This window comes from Leuciscus leuciscus, assembly GCF_965113295.1.
Source record: "Leuciscus leuciscus genome assembly, chromosome: 3".
Classification (NCBI taxonomy): Eukaryota; Metazoa; Chordata; class Actinopteri; order Cypriniformes; family Leuciscidae; genus Leuciscus; species Leuciscus leuciscus.
Genome location: NC_138727.1, coordinates 62,942,055 through 62,960,912, shown reverse-complemented (window position 1 = coordinate 62,960,912; position 18,858 = coordinate 62,942,055). Strand labels below are relative to the sequence as shown.

General features: G+C 38.3%; 2 protein-coding genes across 2 annotated transcripts in view; one reads left to right on the top strand and one right to left on the bottom strand.

Moving 5' to 3' along the window:
- The window catches only part of LOC309494758 (uncharacterized protein), a 131,292-nt gene that overhangs the window by 46,292 nt on the left and 66,142 nt on the right, over positions 1 to 18,858 (bottom strand).
- The window catches only part of LOC309493693 (glutathione hydrolase 1 proenzyme-like), a 32,354-nt gene continuing 23,610 nt past the window's right edge, over positions 10,115 to 18,858 (top strand). The window contains exon 1 of the mRNA XM_082162892.1: positions 10,115 to 10,414. The gene's annotated coding sequence lies outside the window, so the exon portion shown is untranslated. The remainder of the gene's footprint in view (positions 10,415 to 18,858) is intronic.

The following is an 18,858-nucleotide window of genomic DNA, read 5'->3' as shown; positions in this document are numbered from 1 at the left end:
CTGTCATCATCTGAGATCAGTGCATATTCCCACTGTCATCATCTGAACTCAGTGCATATTCCCACTGTCATCATCTGAACTCAGTGCATATTCCCACTGTCATCATCTGAGATCAGTGCATATTCCCACTGTCATCATCTGGGATCAGGGCATATTTCCACTGTCATCATCTGAGATCAGTGCATATTCCCACTGTCATCATCTGAGATCAGGGCATATTTCCACTGTCATCATCTGAGATCAGTGCATATTCCCACTGTCATCATCTGAACTCAGTGCATATTCCCACTGTCATTATCTGAGATCAGTGCATATTCCCACTGTCATCATCTGAACTCAGGGCATATTTCCACTGTCATCATCTGAACTCAGTGCATATTCCCACTGTCATCATCTGAGATCAGTGCATATTCCCACTGTCATCATCTGAGATCAGTGCATATTCCCACTGTCATCATCTGAACTCAGTGCATATTCCCACTGTCATTATCTGAGATCAGTGCATATTCCCACTGTCATCATCTGAGATCAGGGCATATTCCCACTGTCATCATCTGAGATCAGTGCATATTTCCACTGTCATCATCTGGGATCAGGGCATATTTCCACTGTCATCATCTGGGATCAGGGCATATTTCCACTGTCATCATCTGAACTCAGTGCATATTCCCACTGTCATCATCTGAGATCAGTGCATATTCCCACTGTCATCATCTGAGATCAGTGCATATTCCCACTGTCATCATCTGAACTCAGTGCATATTCCCACTGTCATCATCTGAGATCAGTGCATATTTCCACTGTCATCATCTGGGATCAGGGCATATTTCCACTGTCATCATCTGGGATCAGGGCATATTTCCACTGTCATCATCTGAGATCAGTGCATATTCCCACTGTCATCATCTGAGATCAGTGCATATTCCCACTGTCATCATCTGAGATCAGTGCATATTCCCACTGTCATCATCTGAGATCAGTGCATATTCCCACTGTCATCATCTGAGATCAGTGCATATTCCCACTGTCATCATCTGAGATCAGTGCATATTCCCACTGTCATCATCTGAGATCAGTGCATATTCCCACTGTCATCATCTGAGATCAGTGCATATTTCCACTGTCATCATCTGAGATCAGTGCATATTCCCACTGTCATCATCTGGGATCAGGGCATATTTCCACTGTCATCATCTGAGATCAGTGCATATTTCCACTGTCATCATCTGAGATCAGTGCATATTTCCACTGTCATCATCTGAGATCAGTGCATATTCCCACTGTCATCATCTGAGATCAGTGCATATTCCCACTGTCATCATCTGAACTCAGTGCATATTCCCACTGTCATCATCTGAGATCAGTGCATATTCCCACTGTCATCATCTGAGATCAGTGCATATTCCCACTGTCATCATCTGAGATCAGTGCATATTCCCACTGTCATCATCTGAGATCAGTGCATATTCCCACTGTCATCATCTGAGATCAGTGCATATTCCCACTGTCATCATCTGAACTCAGTGCATATTCCCACTGTCATTATCTGAGATCAGTGCATATTCCCACTGTCATCATCTGGGATCAGTGCATATTCCCACTGTCATCATCTGAGATCAGTGCATATTCCCACTGTCATCATCTGAACTCAGTGCATATTCCCACTGTCATTATCTGAGATCAGTGCATATTCCCACTGTCATCATCTGGGATCAGTGCATATTCCCACTGTCATCATCTGGGATCAGTGCATATTCCCACTGTCATCATCTGGGATCAGTGCATATTCCCACTGTCATCATCTGAGATCAGTGCATATTCCCACTGTCATCATCTGAGATCAGTGCATATTCCCACTGTCATCATCTGAGATCAGTGCATATTCCCACTGTCATCATCTGAACTCAGTGCATATTCCCACTGTCATTATCTGAGATCAGTGCATATTCCCACTGTCATCATCTGGGATCAGTGCATATTCCCACTGTCATCATCTGGGATCAGTGCATATTCCCACTGTCATCATCTGAGATCAGTGCATATTCCCACTGTCATCATCTGAACTCAGTGCATATTCCCACTGTCATCATCTGAACTCAGTGCATATTCCCACTGTCATTATCTGAGATCAGTGCATATTCCCACTGTCATCATCTGGGATCAGGGCATATTTCCACTGTCTTCATCTGAACTCAGTGCATATTCCCACTGTCATCATCTGAGATCAGTGCATATTCCCACTGTCATCATCTGAGATCAGTGCATATTCCCACTGTCATCATCTGAACTCAGTGCATATTCCCACTGTCATCATCTGAGATCAGTGCATATTCCCACTGTCATCATCTGGGATCAGTGCATACAGTCATCATCTGAGATCAGTGCATATTCCCACTGTCATTATCTGAGATCAGTGCATATTCCCACTGTCATCATCTGAACTCAGTGCATATTCCCACTGTCATCATCTGAGATCAGTGCATATTCCCACTGTCATCATCTGAACTCAGTGCATATTCCCACTGTCATCATCTGAGATCAGTGCATATTCCCACTGTCATCATCTGAGATCAGTGCATATTCCCACTGTCATCATCTGAGATCAGTGCATATTCCCACTGTCATCATCTGAACTCAGTGCATATTCCCACTGTCATCATCTGAGATCAGTGCATATTCCCACTGTCATCATCTGAGATCAGTGCATATTCCCACTGTCATCATCTGAACTCAGTGCATATTCCCACTGTCATCATCTGAGATCAGTGCATATTCCCACTGTCATCATCTGAACTCAGTGCATATTCCCACTGTCATTATCTGAGATCAGTGCATATTCCCACTGTCATTATCTGAGATCAGTGCATATTCCCACTGTCATCATCTGGGATCAGGGCATATTTCCACTGTCTTCATCTGAACTCAGTGCATATTCCCACTGTCATCATCTGAGATCAGTGCATATTCCCACTGTCATCATCTGAGATCAGTGCATATTCCCACTGTCATCATCTGAACTCAGTGCATATTCCCACTGTCATCATCTGAGATCAGTGCATATTCCCACTGTCATCATCTGGGATCAGTGCATACAGTCATCATCTGAGATCAGTGCATATTCCCACTGTCATTATCTGAGATCAGTGCATATTCCCACTGTCATCATCTGAACTCAGTGCATATTCCCACTGTCATCATCTGAGATCAGTGCATATTCCCACTGTCATCATCTGAACTCAGTGCATATTCCCACTGTCATCATCTGAGATCAGTGCATATTCCCACTGTCATCATCTGAGATCAGTGCATATTCCCACTGTCATCATCTGAGATCAGTGCATATTCCCACTGTCATCATCTGAACTCAGTGCATATTCCCACTGTCATCATCTGAGATCAGTGCATATTCCCACTGTCATCATCTGAGATCAGTGCATATTCCCACTGTCATCATCTGAACTCAGTGCATATTCCCACTGTCATCATCTGAGATCAGTGCATATTCCCACTGTCATCATCTGAACTCAGTGCATATTCCCACTGTCATTATCTGAGATCAGTGCATATTCCCACTGTCATCATCTGAGATCAGTGCATATTTCCACTGTCATCATCTGGGATCAGGGCATATTTCCACTGTCATCATCTGGGATCAGGGCATATTTCCACTGTCATCATCTGGGATCAGGGCATATTTCCACTGTCATCATCTGAGATCAGTGCATATTCCCACACTGTAAAAAATGTTACTGCTATTTACTTAAAAAAATTATGGTAACAATATTACACATACTATTTTTGAGTAGTTAAGCTTGATTTCATTCATGGAAATCTACCTGAATAAATCATGTAAAATGCCCTAATTTATTTAGACATAATGAATTAATTTTTTTTAGTGAAACGTGCTTTTTTATTTTAAGCATTTTTTATTCTCAAAATTGTGTGAAGTCAAGTGAATGGATATGACCTGTTTATATTTAACTATGAGATATATTGTTTTATAATTAGACTGTATGCTGCTAGGACAGCACAGAATCAAACATGTTACTGCACTATCATTAGCAGAGTTATTGCTACATGTATAAAACAATATGCTTCAGTAAATTAAAAAATTGCAGTTATTCACAACCTAACCATAAGCCCTACTCTTCTGCACAATGGTAACAATCAAAACTTTAACATAATAGAAACTCTTTCAAATGTCAAACATACCTGAACATTAAACATTAACAGATGTTTCCCTTTACTCGAAAACACATGAAATAACACTTTATTTCAAGATTTACTCTCCATTTCCAGCCATGTGCAAAGCATGCTGGGAACAAACAATGGTGTCTCTAAATAAAACCGCATAAATGAGCTAATTCTCTTAAAATAACTAGGTAGCCCCTTTTCCTTAATTTTATGAGGTTTATCAGTTCCTCAATTCAAGCCTTAAAATTGTGTATGTTTCCTTGAAAAAATTAGGAAAATGCATCTCTTGGTGTTATTAGTGAAATGTTCTCAATATTTTCAACAAAAACTGAGCCACAATTTTATTAATAAAATATACATAATATTTTTAATGATCACCTACATTTTTTTAATGAAAATTACAAGACTCATGATTCATTTTTTACAGTGCACTGTCATCATCTGAGATCAGTGAATATTCCCACTGTCATCATCTGAGATCAGTGCATATTCCCACTGTCATCATCTGAACTCAGTGCATATTCCCACTGTCATTATCTGAGATCAGTGCATATTCCCACTGTCATCATCTGAACTCAGTGCATATTCCCACTGTCATTATCTGAGATCAGTGCATATTCCCACTGTCATCATCTGAACTCAGTGCATATTCCCACTGTCATCATCTGAACTCAGTGCATATTCCCACTGTCATTATCTGAGATCAGTGCATATTCCCACTGTCATCATCTGAACTCAGTGCATATTCCCACTGTCATCATCTGAGATCAGTGCATATTCCCACTGTCATCATCTGAGATCAGTGCATATTCCCACTGTCATCATCTGGGATCAGGGCATATTTCCACTGTCATCATCTGAGATCAGTGCATATTCCCACTGTCATCATCTGAACTCAGTGCATATTCCCACTGTCATCATCTGAACTCAGTGCATATTCCCACTGTCATCATCTGAGATCAGTGCATATTCCCACTGTCATCATCTGGGATCAGTGCATATTCCCACTGTCATCATCTGAGATCAGTGCATATTCCCACTGTCATCATCTGAGATCAGTGCATATTCCCACTGTCATCATCTGGGATCAGGGCATATTTCCACTGTCATCATCTGAGATCAGTGCATATTCCCACTGTCATCATCTGAGATCAGTGCATATTTCCACTGTCATCATCTGGGATCAGGGCATATTTCCACTGTCATCATCTGAGATCAGTGCATATTCCCACTGTCATCATCTGAACTCAGTGCATATTCCCACTGTCATTATCTGAGATCAGTGCATATTCCCACTGTCATCATCTGAACTCAGTGCATATTCCCACTGTCATCATCTGAGATCAGTGCATATTCCCACTGTCATCATCTGAGATCAGTGCATATTCCCACTGTCATCATCTGAACTCAGTGCATATTCCCACTGTCATTATCTGAGATCAGTGCATATTCCCACTGTCATCATCTGAGATCAGGGCATATTCCCACTGTCATCATCTGAGATCAGTGCATATTTCCACTGTCATCATCTGGGATCAGGGCATATTTCCACTGTCATCATCTGGGATCAGGGCATATTTCCACTGTCATCATCTGAACTCAGTGCATATTCCCACTGTCATCATCTGAGATCAGTGCATATTCCCACTGTCATCATCTGAGATCAGTGCATATTCCCACTGTCATCATCTGAGATCAGTGCATATTCCCACTGTCATCATCTGAACTCAGTGCATATTCCCACTGTCATCATCTGAGATCAGTGCATATTTCCACTGTCATCATCTGGGATCAGGGCATATTTCCACTGTCATCATCTGGGATCAGGGCATATTTCCACTGTCATCATCTGAGATCAGTGCATATTCCCACTGTCATCATCTGAGATCAGTGCATATTCCCACTGTCATCATCTGAGATCAGTGCATATTCCCACTGTCATCATCTGAGATCAGTGCATATTCCCACTGTCATCATCTGAGATCAGTGCATATTCCCACTGTCATCATCTGAGATCAGTGCATATTCCCACTGTCATCATCTGAGATCAGTGCATATTCCCACTGTCATCATCTGAGATCAGTGCATATTTCCACTGTCATCATCTGAGATCAGTGCATATTCCCACTGTCATCATCTGGGATCAGGGCATATTTCCACTGTCATCATCTGAGATCAGTGCATATTTCCACTGTCATCATCTGAGATCAGTGCATATTTCCACTGTCATCATCTGAGATCAGTGCATATTCCCACTGTCATCATCTGAGATCAGTGCATATTCCCACTGTCATCATCTGAGATCAGTGCATATTCCCACTGTCATCATCTGAGATCAGTGCATATTCCCACTGTCATCATCTGAGATCAGTGCATATTCCCACTGTCATCATCTGAACTCAGTGCATATTCCCACTGTCATTATCTGAGATCAGTGCATATTCCCACTGTCATCATCTGGGATCAGTGCATATTCCCACTGTCATCATCTGGGATCAGTGCATATTCCCACTGTCATCATCTGAGATCAGTGCATATTCCCACTGTCATCATCTGAACTCAGTGCATATTCCCACTGTCATCATCTGAACTCAGTGCATATTCCCACTGTCATTATCTGAGATCAGTGCATATTCCCACTGTCATCATCTGAACTCAGTGCATATTCCCACTGTCATCATCTGAACTCAGTGCATATTCCCACTGTCATCATCTGGGATCAGGGCATATTTCCACTGTCTTCATCTGAACTCAGTGCATATTCCCACTGTCATCATCTGAGATCAGTGCATATTCCCACTGTCATCATCTGAGATCAGTGCATATTCCCACTGTCATCATCTGAACTCAGTGCATATTCCCACTGTCATCATCTGAGATCAGTGCATATTCCCACTGTCATCATCTGGGATCAGTGCATACAGTCATCATCTGAGATCAGTGCATATTCCCACTGTCATTATCTGAGATCAGTGCATATTCCCACTGTCATCATCTGAGCTCAGTGCATATTCCCACTGTCATCATCTGGGATCAGTGCATATTCCCACTGTCATCATCTGAGATCAGGGCATATTCCCACTGTCATCATCTGAGATCAGGGCATATTTCCACTGTCATCATCTGAGATCAGGGCATATTTCCACTGTCATCATCTGAGATCAGGGCATATTCCCACTGTCATCATCTGAGATCAGTGCATATTTCCACTGTCATCATCTGGGATCAGGGCATATTCCCACTGTCATCATCTGAGATCAGGGCATATTCCCACTGTCATCATCTGGGATCAGGGCATATTTCCACTGTCATCATCTGTCATTAGCCATCAAGAATCAGTGTATGACTCTCAACAATGGTGACAATCAATGAAATGCTTCATACTGCAGTGCATGCTGGGTACCACCAATCAAAACTCACCCATATCTCCCAGCAAGCAATTGCGGCATTAATACATTATGCAGCTGGAGTTGATCTGATTATCTGGATATTTTGTCTGATTGTCACCATTGTTGAGATTCATACGCTGTTTCTTGATGTCTGTGTGCGTCTAAGTAATGCCATAGATGACAGGGTTTTGTGCACTAAATAGTTATTAAAAGCCAAGTACATTATTTGATAAACAACACTGCTAGACATGCTGTAGAATCAAATTACTTCTATCATGAATAAAACCGCTTTTAAACCACAAGTCCCATATAATCAAAGCATTAGACACTGAACATGAACAGGGATTCAGGCAATTACATGATGATATCATCAATAAACAGCCAACATCTCCTGATCTCAGTTTCTGATGGCTTTATTAGCTACAACAATTGTGCTTTATAAACACACAATTAAACCAGCCAGAAAATTTTTTATATTAAAGAGTGAAGGGTCAAGAGCACAACTAAAGCAAACGCTAACCACCATCATGGTGACTTAAATATGATTTCATTAAACTGGAAATTATATAAAGTAAATCTGGTTAGTTTAAAGTGAAGCTGGTAATAAGTGTATGGCCATGCGTTTCACCTTTTTGTTTGGCAAAATGACATCAGCAGAGGTCAAAATCTTGACATCAAATTGACATCAAATGCCCACTGGGCGGGCACGCACGCACGCACGCACGCACGCACGCACGAGTGCTACATGAGTGCTACTCACTACATGAGTTCAGTGATTCAGGTCAAATGATTGTGAAATAATGATTATATTAAAACACAACCAACACCATCAGATCACCTTTTCTCTTTGTTCATCTGGCTGTTATAACTCAGATACAGCAGCCAAACGAAACTTAAAGTTAATAAGTTAAGGGTCAAGGGCCCAACTAAAACACACACTGATCACCATAATGGTGACTTTAATTATGGTTTTCTCCTTCAGTGATTCTGCTTGTTAACACCAGGTGTCTTCAATGTTGGCAATAAAAGATATTTTGTCAATTTTACTCATTTTAAATGGTTAACTTTTAAGGAATTCATTTGATTAACTATTACTCAATTCTAATTTGTTAAATTTAATTAATAATATTGCTTGTAATCTGTTGCCTCATTTTTATTGATTAGCTATCAATAAAATCAATGTATTCTTTTTTACAGTGCTTTGGAAAAAATAATTGGCTGCTCTTTGCCCACACTTGATAGCATTGCCTCATCTCGTTACCTTAGTAGAGCAAAAAACATAATTAAGGACTCCTCTCACCCAGGCCTCGGACACTTTCAGTTACTCCGTTCAGGAAGGTATTATAGGTCTGTCAGAACCCGTACATCCAGATTCAGAGACAGCTTTTTCCCTACAGCCATCACAACTCTAAACACTCACTTACAGAAATAGCACTTTATCATGATGAATGATGATTATCTTGCCTCTTTTGCACTACATTTGCACTTTTCAGTACTATGTAACCTGTCCTATTATGTATTGGTGGTTCTGTGTGAGAGTATGATGTGAGTGAATTTATGAATGTATTATTCTATGCACCAGGAGTAGCACTTTAAATTTCGTTGTGACAATGTTTTACAATGTTTTTACAATGACAAATTAAAATGATTCTGATTCTGATATCATTTTTAATCTCAACTTTAGTTTCCTGTATATTTGTGCACAGAGTTTCCAGTCACAGCTGAACACATTGTGAATAGTTTTGTGTAATAATTTATGTAGTCTATATGTATATATATTTTATAATATGCATATACATTACGTAAAAATATATTATCTTTATCTTGTCCATAATTTACACATATGAAAATATTTCTACATTCTTTGAAACCCATGTTCACATTTTATAACATGGTATATGTTTATAACATGGTATACATTGATGCTTTTTTTTTAAAGTTATTTTTAAAATAGAGATAAAAGTAGCTTAGACATTTATATAAAAAAGTATTGTTTTCGGCCAGATTTGACAGGTGTACACTAGTGTGATTTTAAAAACGAGGTATGTTAGAGAGTTAAAGCAACTGCATGAACCAGGAATAACCTCAAAAACACAAAAAAGGCTGTAAATTAAAAAAAAAAGTGAGTAACCACATTTCCTTCTGTTCTTCGATCAAACGTGATGAGGATACACTAGTACTCGAGTGCTTTCATTGCTTGGTGGTTCGCACGCTCAGATGAGGGAGGGACAGGGTCAAAGAGAAAGTGAAACCCCTGAACTAAAGCACAACCCAGATAGCAACATTGTTTCGGCCCAGATCCGGACCACATCTGGCACACGTGGAAAGATGATCTGGCCCACATGCAGCGTGGAATGGTGGCCCTTGGGCGGACCGCTCCTGTTTGCCAGGTCTGGGCCACAAGCAGGCCATAGCAATGCTACATGTCAGCCTAGAGCAAAGAAATAAACCAGAACAGGACCATATCTGAGCCACAAAATCTGTGTATATTAAATATGGAGTCATCTCAGCCTTAATAAGCCTGTTAACAAGCAGAATCACTGAAGGAAAGAAGAGAACAGAAAAATATCATCTTTCCACGTGTGCCAGATGTGGGCCGGATCTGGGACGTCAAAATGTTGCTATGTGGGTTAAAGCACAACTGCTCTGATAATTACCTGAGAATTTGATGATGCTCTGCGCCACTAGAGGGAGTGCGATTTTCACATGTGGTTGGAGTTAAAAACGAAAGTAAAAGAGAGAAACTACTATGCCATTCGGAAGCATTGAATCTGTTAACACTGGGATTTTGTTTTACACACCGTTTTATCTTAACTGCTGCATATTTTGTGGTAAGTTCAGAACTTATTTTTCATGTAACCATCTAGTCAAAGTGAGCTGCGATTTGGTTTTGAGTTTCTTATCATTCGACTGTCTAAATAACAGAGCAGGCATTTGCATTTGTAGTGGAAAGCAACCGCTCCGGAAGCGCAGTAATGTTAGTTTTAGGTTTGATTATGATATTCGCTGTATCGCATATATTAACTTCCATGCTGCATGTGGGCCGGATCACCTTTCCACATGTGCCAGATGTAGGATGGATCTGGGATGAAACAATGTTGCTATGTGGGATCTTCGCATTGGCTGCTAAAGGGACCGTCTGCATATTCCATTCACAGTCCAAAAATATAAACGTCCAATTATTCATTCCAGTGAACGATATTTACAAGGTTATAGTAAATGCCTAGGCACACTGAATTACTGTATGTACTTTTGCCAATGTCTCACTTGTACAGTACAAAATTATAAAATAAAAAGTGCTATAACGTTTAAAGTTTTGTTTTTCCCATGTTCCAAAAGTCAGGGCTGAAGCCTGAAGGGATGGTTTTATAATGACAGGGGGTCATTATAATGATCATTGTTTCAGAGGATCCACAAGCTCAGAGTCATCCTGCTGGATGTTCAGAAACTGTTGCTGTTGCATCAACAAGTTTTCCTGTAGCTCAAACAGTAGAGCGTTGGCGCTTGCAACGCCAAGGTCATGGGTTTGATTTCCAGTGAAAGCAAGAATTGATAAGAATATAAATGTGTACCTTGAAATTCAATGTAAGTCGCTTTGGATAAATGCGTAAATGTGTTGTCTCCCTGATCAAAATATTATGATGATAAAATCACCTTTTAATGATACTAATGATAATGAAGCCATTTTTGTATCACTCTGTGTATTATCACACTAGTGTCTTTATGAAATTATGTCCGCTAAAAATATGATTCTTAGTGAATTATAATCTTTAATATATATATATTTTTTGCTACCTTGACATTTTTTCCACTGCGCCGTGGTACACGGACACGTGCCGTTAGTGTGTTTCCTCAGCACAGTAACACAAAAGTGTTGCTTCATTTCCCCACGATGTTGTCAGAGCTGCACTGTAAAAAGTAAGCATGAGCAGTTGTTGCTTTAAGAAAGTATTTCTACCTTTACATTCTAATTTAGTTGTTGTAACCTAATTCAATCAGGTTTATATAACATAAAACAAGGGAATGCTGTTTTAGCCTAATTGAGTTACATTGACCCAACATACAATTTCCAATAAAGGTCAGAATGGACACATTCGACACATGCGCACTGCGACTGCACCAGACCTATAGAGGGCAGTATAGTCATGACTCGTGTCAGTTTACACCAATGTTCTCTACGATCAACTTATCTCACGATGCTTTTGAGAAATGCAGGCCCGTGTAGTGGATCTGTAGTTCCCAGCATGCTCTGCAAGGGACTGCATCAGGAGAGTAAATTTAGGGATTTAGGGACAGATTTAGTAAATAGGACAAATTAGCATGAGAGCGCAATTCCAAAAAAGCGTAGATGGGTGTGGAAAGTTCAGCACGCGATCTACTGACAACGTGCAAATTAAAGAAGACACACACAGCCGGATCATTTCTATAATGACAAACGCAATCCACCAGGTAGGGTCAGGTTTAAGACATGCTTTTTTGGGTGGTGAATAATGCACAAACACCAGTAAATTAACGAGCGCAAACCTTAGTAGGCTAAAACAGGGGGGTTTCGTGACACTTTAATTTGTGGAACAGTACAGCTGTTGCAATATGCAAGTCCTGGCTTTTTAAAGTTTCAGCTTTATTTCCCTTTTACGTCCCGAAGAAGATATCACGGGTTCATCAAGTTCGCTGAAATCCATCCTCGATCACTTTTAGTCAGCTTTGACGAAACTCCTCTCAGCTAGCGCGTCTTTTCAAAGTGACAAGCAAGCAGCCTTGTCACCTGACCTGAATACTGCGCACTGATTTGCTAAAACAGACTTTTCAGGGCTTGTCGTTTCTGCTGTAAAACATGAACTCGCGATGCCTTGACAGTGGAAGATACCGGCTTTTGTGACAAAGGGTTCAGTCAATCTTGTCAGGCGTCTATTTCAGTGGAGAAAAGTTACGTGAGGATGTGGAGTGTGTCAAAATAAAGGTACCGTATATCGATATTTTATGTGTGGTATCGATGCATCGTATCGTTAGACGTTTGATCGATGCATCGATCCATATCGATGTATTGTTACACCCCTATTCTTACTGTACACCATAACGCAGAGCCCGAGCAAGGAGGGATCCTGTGACTGGCTGTGAAGTAGATTGACTGAGACAGATTGACATACTGTAGATTGAGGGTAGCTTCAGGTCAGAGTAATGGAAAGGAGAATCTCTATAACAGAAACTAGCCCCTAACTGTAGTCCACACCCAGACAGCTTTTGCAACCAATGATAAAGACCTTTATCCACGCTCCTACCTTTCAGCACGCCCATTACTCCAACCTGCAGATACTCACACTTGGAGAGACTGGTGGTGCGTCCAAATTCGCATACTATCCGTCCTAAATAGCATTCGAAAATAGGATTAGTACATCCCAAATCGTAGTATGTTGAAATGAGTGTTCCAAAGATACGCGGATGGTCTACTATTTCCGGTCAGAATCCGAAGTGCAGATCGATGCACACTCTAACGGCTAATTGCGCCGTACAATTGCCCACAACCCATCGCGCACTGGACGAGGATTTGGTTAGAACTACAAACACGAGTGAAAAGTGTTAAAAAACTACAGACATGGAGGACGCGCAGGTCTGGTGGTTATGTAGAGAGGTTTAGATAAAGGGGTTTGAGTGATTAAGTATCAGTATCTAACCTGATGAAAATGTATTTATTTAATGTTGTCTACATTATATTGCATCTGCAGATGCATTGTGAACTTTTGTAAAGATAGGTTTAGCCATTAACTTTTAATTGCATCATTATATTCAAATTGCAAACACATGAAGAGAGTCTCCGCATGAAAGACCCACGACCGTGCAACTACATTTCTCTCCGAAACGGTAGGATTTTAACTGTGACAAGATGATTGACAGGGCAGTTTACGGTGACAGGATGCACGCGACAAATCTGTCCGTTAAGACGACGAAGTAGTATGTCCCAAAGCTTGCCTACTCCTTTGCTACACACTCAAAAGTATGTACTTTTTCCTCACAAAAAGAGTACATACTTTTAGGGTGTAGTATAAGTTGGCGAATTGGGACGCAGCATGGGAGTACCTGAACTTTTCCCAGTGGGCCGATCGCCAAAGCCTCACCACGCCCCCACATATTAAACGCTGCTATTTAGTGGACAAACTCGCTTGACTCATTTGAATCCAACTCAAGCGCAACATTAAATGTGAACATTAAAGGCTCTGTGGTGAAGCTGAAACCAGATCAACGCTTCAGTTTACATGATCGGAGATACAACAACGGTAATTGCAAGCTTTTAAATAGCAGTGCCAGACCTATAAAAAATTACCATTCTGCTACTTAAGCTGTAGAAATATGACATAATGGTATTTATTGTGAATATTTCTATTAAAACCTTATAATAAATATAAGGTAATATGGGGCAAACAAGTCACTCTTATAGAGGTTGTTTTACAGTGGTTTAGATGTTTTTTCGTTACAAATACCACAGTTTATTATAAGTAATGTTATTTTTGCAGTTAATATCATAGAAACCATACAACCATGGTAATTAGGAGCATGCTTTTTTTAGCCTGTGTCTTGATCAGTTAAACTCTGGATAATATGCAAGAACTTTGGTAACTTTTAATCAGGGCAACAACACTGTAAAAAAGAATACATTGATTTTATTGATATCTAATTAATAAAAATGAGGCAACAGATTACAAGCAATATTATTAATTAAATTTAACAAATTAGAATTGAGTAATAATTAATCAAATGAATTCCTTTAAAGGTAACCATTTAAAATGAGTAAAATTTACAAAATATCTTTTATTGCCAACATTGAAGACACCTGGTGTTAACAAGCAGAATCACTGAAGGAGAAAACCATAATTAAAGTCACCATTGTGGAGATCAGTGTGTGTTTTAGTTGGGCTCTTGACCTTAAATTATTAACTTTAAGTTTTGTTTGGCTGCTGTACATGAGTTATAACAGCCAGATGAACAAAGAGAAAAGGTGATGTAATGGCGTTGGTTGTGTTTTAACATAATCATTATTTCACAATCATTTGACCTGAATCACTGAACTCATAGAGTCCAATTTATGAGTTAGGTGAACTATATTAATTATAGCAGCACTGGCCTTGTACGGCATAATATTTTTTAACTTTTGCAATGTAAGGCAAATCATTTCTAAAAAGTTTCTCTTACATAAAAAGGAGACACACAGACATCAATAATCAGCCTGTGAATCTCAACAATGGTGACATTTATAAAGCATGTTGCAGTGCATTCTGGGTTCCACCAATCAAAACTCATTCATGGCTCCCATCATGCATTGCTGCATGAATAAATAATGAGCTTATGTTCAGAGGTGATCTGTTCGTCACCATTGCTGAGATTCATACGCAAAATCTTGATTTGTGTGTGTGTGTGTGCCTAAAAAAAATAATAAAAAAAAACATATATTTATTTATTTTTTATTATTGATTTGATCATTTGGATTTCATTGAAAAAGGCAAAAAATATTATACTGCTGTAATTAATAAAGTTAACTTATCTCATAAATTGGACTCCATATGAGGTTCAGTGATTCAGGTCTAATGATTGTGAAATAGTGATTATGATAAATCACAACCAACACCATCAGATCACCTTTTCTATTTGTTCATCTGGCTGTTATAACTCATGTACAGCAGCCGAACAAAACTTAAAGTAAATGATTTAAGGGTCAAGAGCCCAACTAAAACACACACTGATCTCCACAATGGTGACTTTAATTATGGTTTTCTCCTTCAGTGATTCTGCTTGTTAACCCCAGGTGTCTTCAATGTTGGCAATAAAAGATATTTTGTACATTTTACTCATTTTAAATGGTTAACTTTTAAGGAATTAATTTGATTAATTATTACTCAATTCTAATTTGGTAAATTTAATGAATAATATTGCTTGTAATCTGTTGCCTCATTTTTATTAATTAGATATTAATAAAATCAATGTATTCTTTTTTACAGTGAACAAAGGAGAATTCAAAAGCTTTATAGCCTGGATGAATTAAGGATGAAGCTATGCATTTTCCTTCTGTGTACACTGTAAAATCAAAATAAGTTAGTCTTAAAGTGAAATAGGCTTACACAAGAGTTTAATTTAAAATTATAAATTTATAATTTACTTTTAAATCAATTTTAATTGTTACCATTGTTGTGTTTTGCATGCTGAATGTTGAGGTCTGTGTGTGACTCAAGCATGATCAATTACAAGATATTGTTACAAATATAGAGATATGTAACCGATGCCAGTTAGTAGTTGCTGTGTGAGTAAACCTCACTCCTCTGATCTCAATAGGCGCTCTAGTGACATACGCTAGAGGCTGCAGTCTTCTTAGAGCTGTGTTTATGACCTAAATTATATATATATAGAGAGAGAGAGAGTATATCATATGTATTACTTTGCTTCCTTTGAATAACTGTGAGTTGTTGTTGTATTGCTGCATCAACAGGAATAATTACAAATATATATATATATATAAATATAGCTGCGAGCAGCGATTGCGGGCCCAAGCCGGTGGCACCGCCACCCTGGTGCCTTTAGTTAATTATATATATATAATTATATATTAAATATATATATAAATATGGGCCCTCCATCGCTGCTTGCAGCTATATTTATATATATATATATATATATAGATATAGATATAGATATAGATATATATATATATATATATATATATATATATATATATATATATATATAATATGGGCCCTCCATCGCTGCTTGCAGCTATATTTATATATATATATATATATATAGATATAGATATAGATATAGATATATATATAAATAAATAAATAAATAAATAAATAAATAAATGTAAAAAAAATATATATATATATACACATTATATATATATATATATATATATATATATGTAACAATAAATAAATAAATATATAAATATAAATATATATATATATATATATATATATATATATATATATATATATATATATATATATATATATACAGTGCCCTCCACAATTATTGAACCCCCTGGTAAATATGATCAAAATTGGCTGTAAAAAATAAATCTGCATCGATTATCCTTGTGATCTTTCATTCAAAAAATGTGCAAAATTCTAACTTTTCATTGAAGTAAAAGAATTGAAAGTGGGGGGAAATCACATTATGAAATAAATGTTTTTCTCCAAAACACGTTGGCCACAATTATTGAAACCCCTAGAATTTTTTACGAGTAAAATATCTCTGAAGTATATTCCCATTAATATTTACCTTTTTTAGTACACCAGGGTGACTAGGAACATGAAACTGTCCAGCTATGACTTCGTGTTTCACAGGAGTTTAAATATGAGGAAACACAAAGGCCAAATCCCCTTAATCATCCATCACAATGAGTAAAACCACAGAATATAGTTCTGATGCGTAGCAAAAGATTGTTGAGCATCACAAACTAGAAAGTGGCTGTAAGACAGTAGCTAAAGAATTGAAAATCCCAATTTTGACCATCAGGGCAATAATTAAGAAGTTATAACCAACTAAAGATGTTATGAATCTGCCAGGAAAAGGACGTGTGTCTATACTGTCTTAATGCATGGCGAGTATGAAAGTTTGAGTGGCCAAAGACTCTTCAAGGATCACAGATGGAGAATTGCAGAGATTAGTTGAGTCTTGGGGGTCAGAAAGCCTAAAAAAAAAATTATCAAACAACCCCTACATCCCCACATGTTGTTTGGGAGGCTTTAAAAAAAAAACTCCTCGCTCATCCAAAAACAAATTCCAGCAAATTTAATTGTCAGACACGACTGGATCTTCAAACAACACAGGGTTCTGTGGTCAGATGAGACTAAAACAGAGCTTTTTGGCAGCAAACACACTAGATGGGTTTGGTGAACACAAGGATAAAAAGTACCCCATGTGTACAATTTAATATACCATTGGATCTTTAATGTTGTGGGCATATTTTTCTGCTGGAGGTCCTGGACTTCTTGTTCAGATACATGGCATTGTGGATTCTATCAAATATCAACAGATAAAAAATCAAAACCTGATGCTTTCTGCTAGAAATCTTATAATGGGCCGTGGTTGGATCTTCCTTCAGGACAACGATCCAAAACAAACATCAAAATCAACACAAAAATTTGTTGTGGAGCACAAAATGAAGCTTCTGCCATGACCGTCCCAGTCCCCTGACCTGATGAGTGGAGTGAACTGAAGAGGAGAAGCACCAACATGGATCTGGGAATCTGAAGGATCTGGAGAGATTCTGTGTGGAGGAATGATCTCTGATCTCTTGTCAGGTGTTCTCCAAACTCATCAGGCATTATAGGAGAAGACTCAGAGCTCATCTTGGCAAAAGGAGATTGCAAAAACTATTTAATAAAAGGGTTTCAATAATTGTGGCCAACGTGTTTTGGAGAAAAACATTTATTTCATAATGTGATTTCCCCCCACTTTCAATTCTTTTACTTCAATGAAAGGTTAGAATTTTGCAAATTTTTTGAATGAAAGATCACAAGGATAATCGATGCAGATTTATTTTTTGCAGCCAATTTTGATCATATTTACCAGGGGGTTCAATAATTGTGGAGGGCACTGTATATATGGTGTGGGTCCACGGCGAGGAACGGGCAGAGAAGATCGAACGTTTTTTAGTTCATTCCTACTTCCATAAGAATTCATTGAAAACGCTCGCTCTGCACCATAATCCATGTCAGTGCGGATGAACATATTTTACTTTCGTTTTTAAGTTAGCAATTCAAAAGCCCCCAGCGGTGTCACACGTTGATTAACCGGTGGTAAAATATTTCTCACCGTCACATACCTAGTATATTTTTATATAGATACAATAGGCCTACCTGACTTTGAACACAAGAGGGCAGTATAGCACTATGAATGACATAATTTATTTATTTTTTGGACTAAAAAAACATTCTGGATGTTTTTAAACTTAAACAATTATTAAATTGAAAAAAAAGAATAAAATGGGTTTAGTTCTGATATTTGTATAATTTTATATAGAAATAAATGGTATATAATTATATTTTTAGAAGATAAGAGGTTTTTAGTGTTTCCTTTTTTGACATTACTTTAATCCCTCGCCATAGCAAAACCGTTTGAGATATTTATTATCTGTTTACAATTTAGTAACAACATCTTTAATGTATTTTCATCATGTTGAAAAAGTTTGGTGGGAATAAAATAAACCACTTAAGAGGAGTGGGTAAAAATTCAGAGGCTGATTTTGCAAAGAAATCCACATTCAAACCAAAATATCTGACTT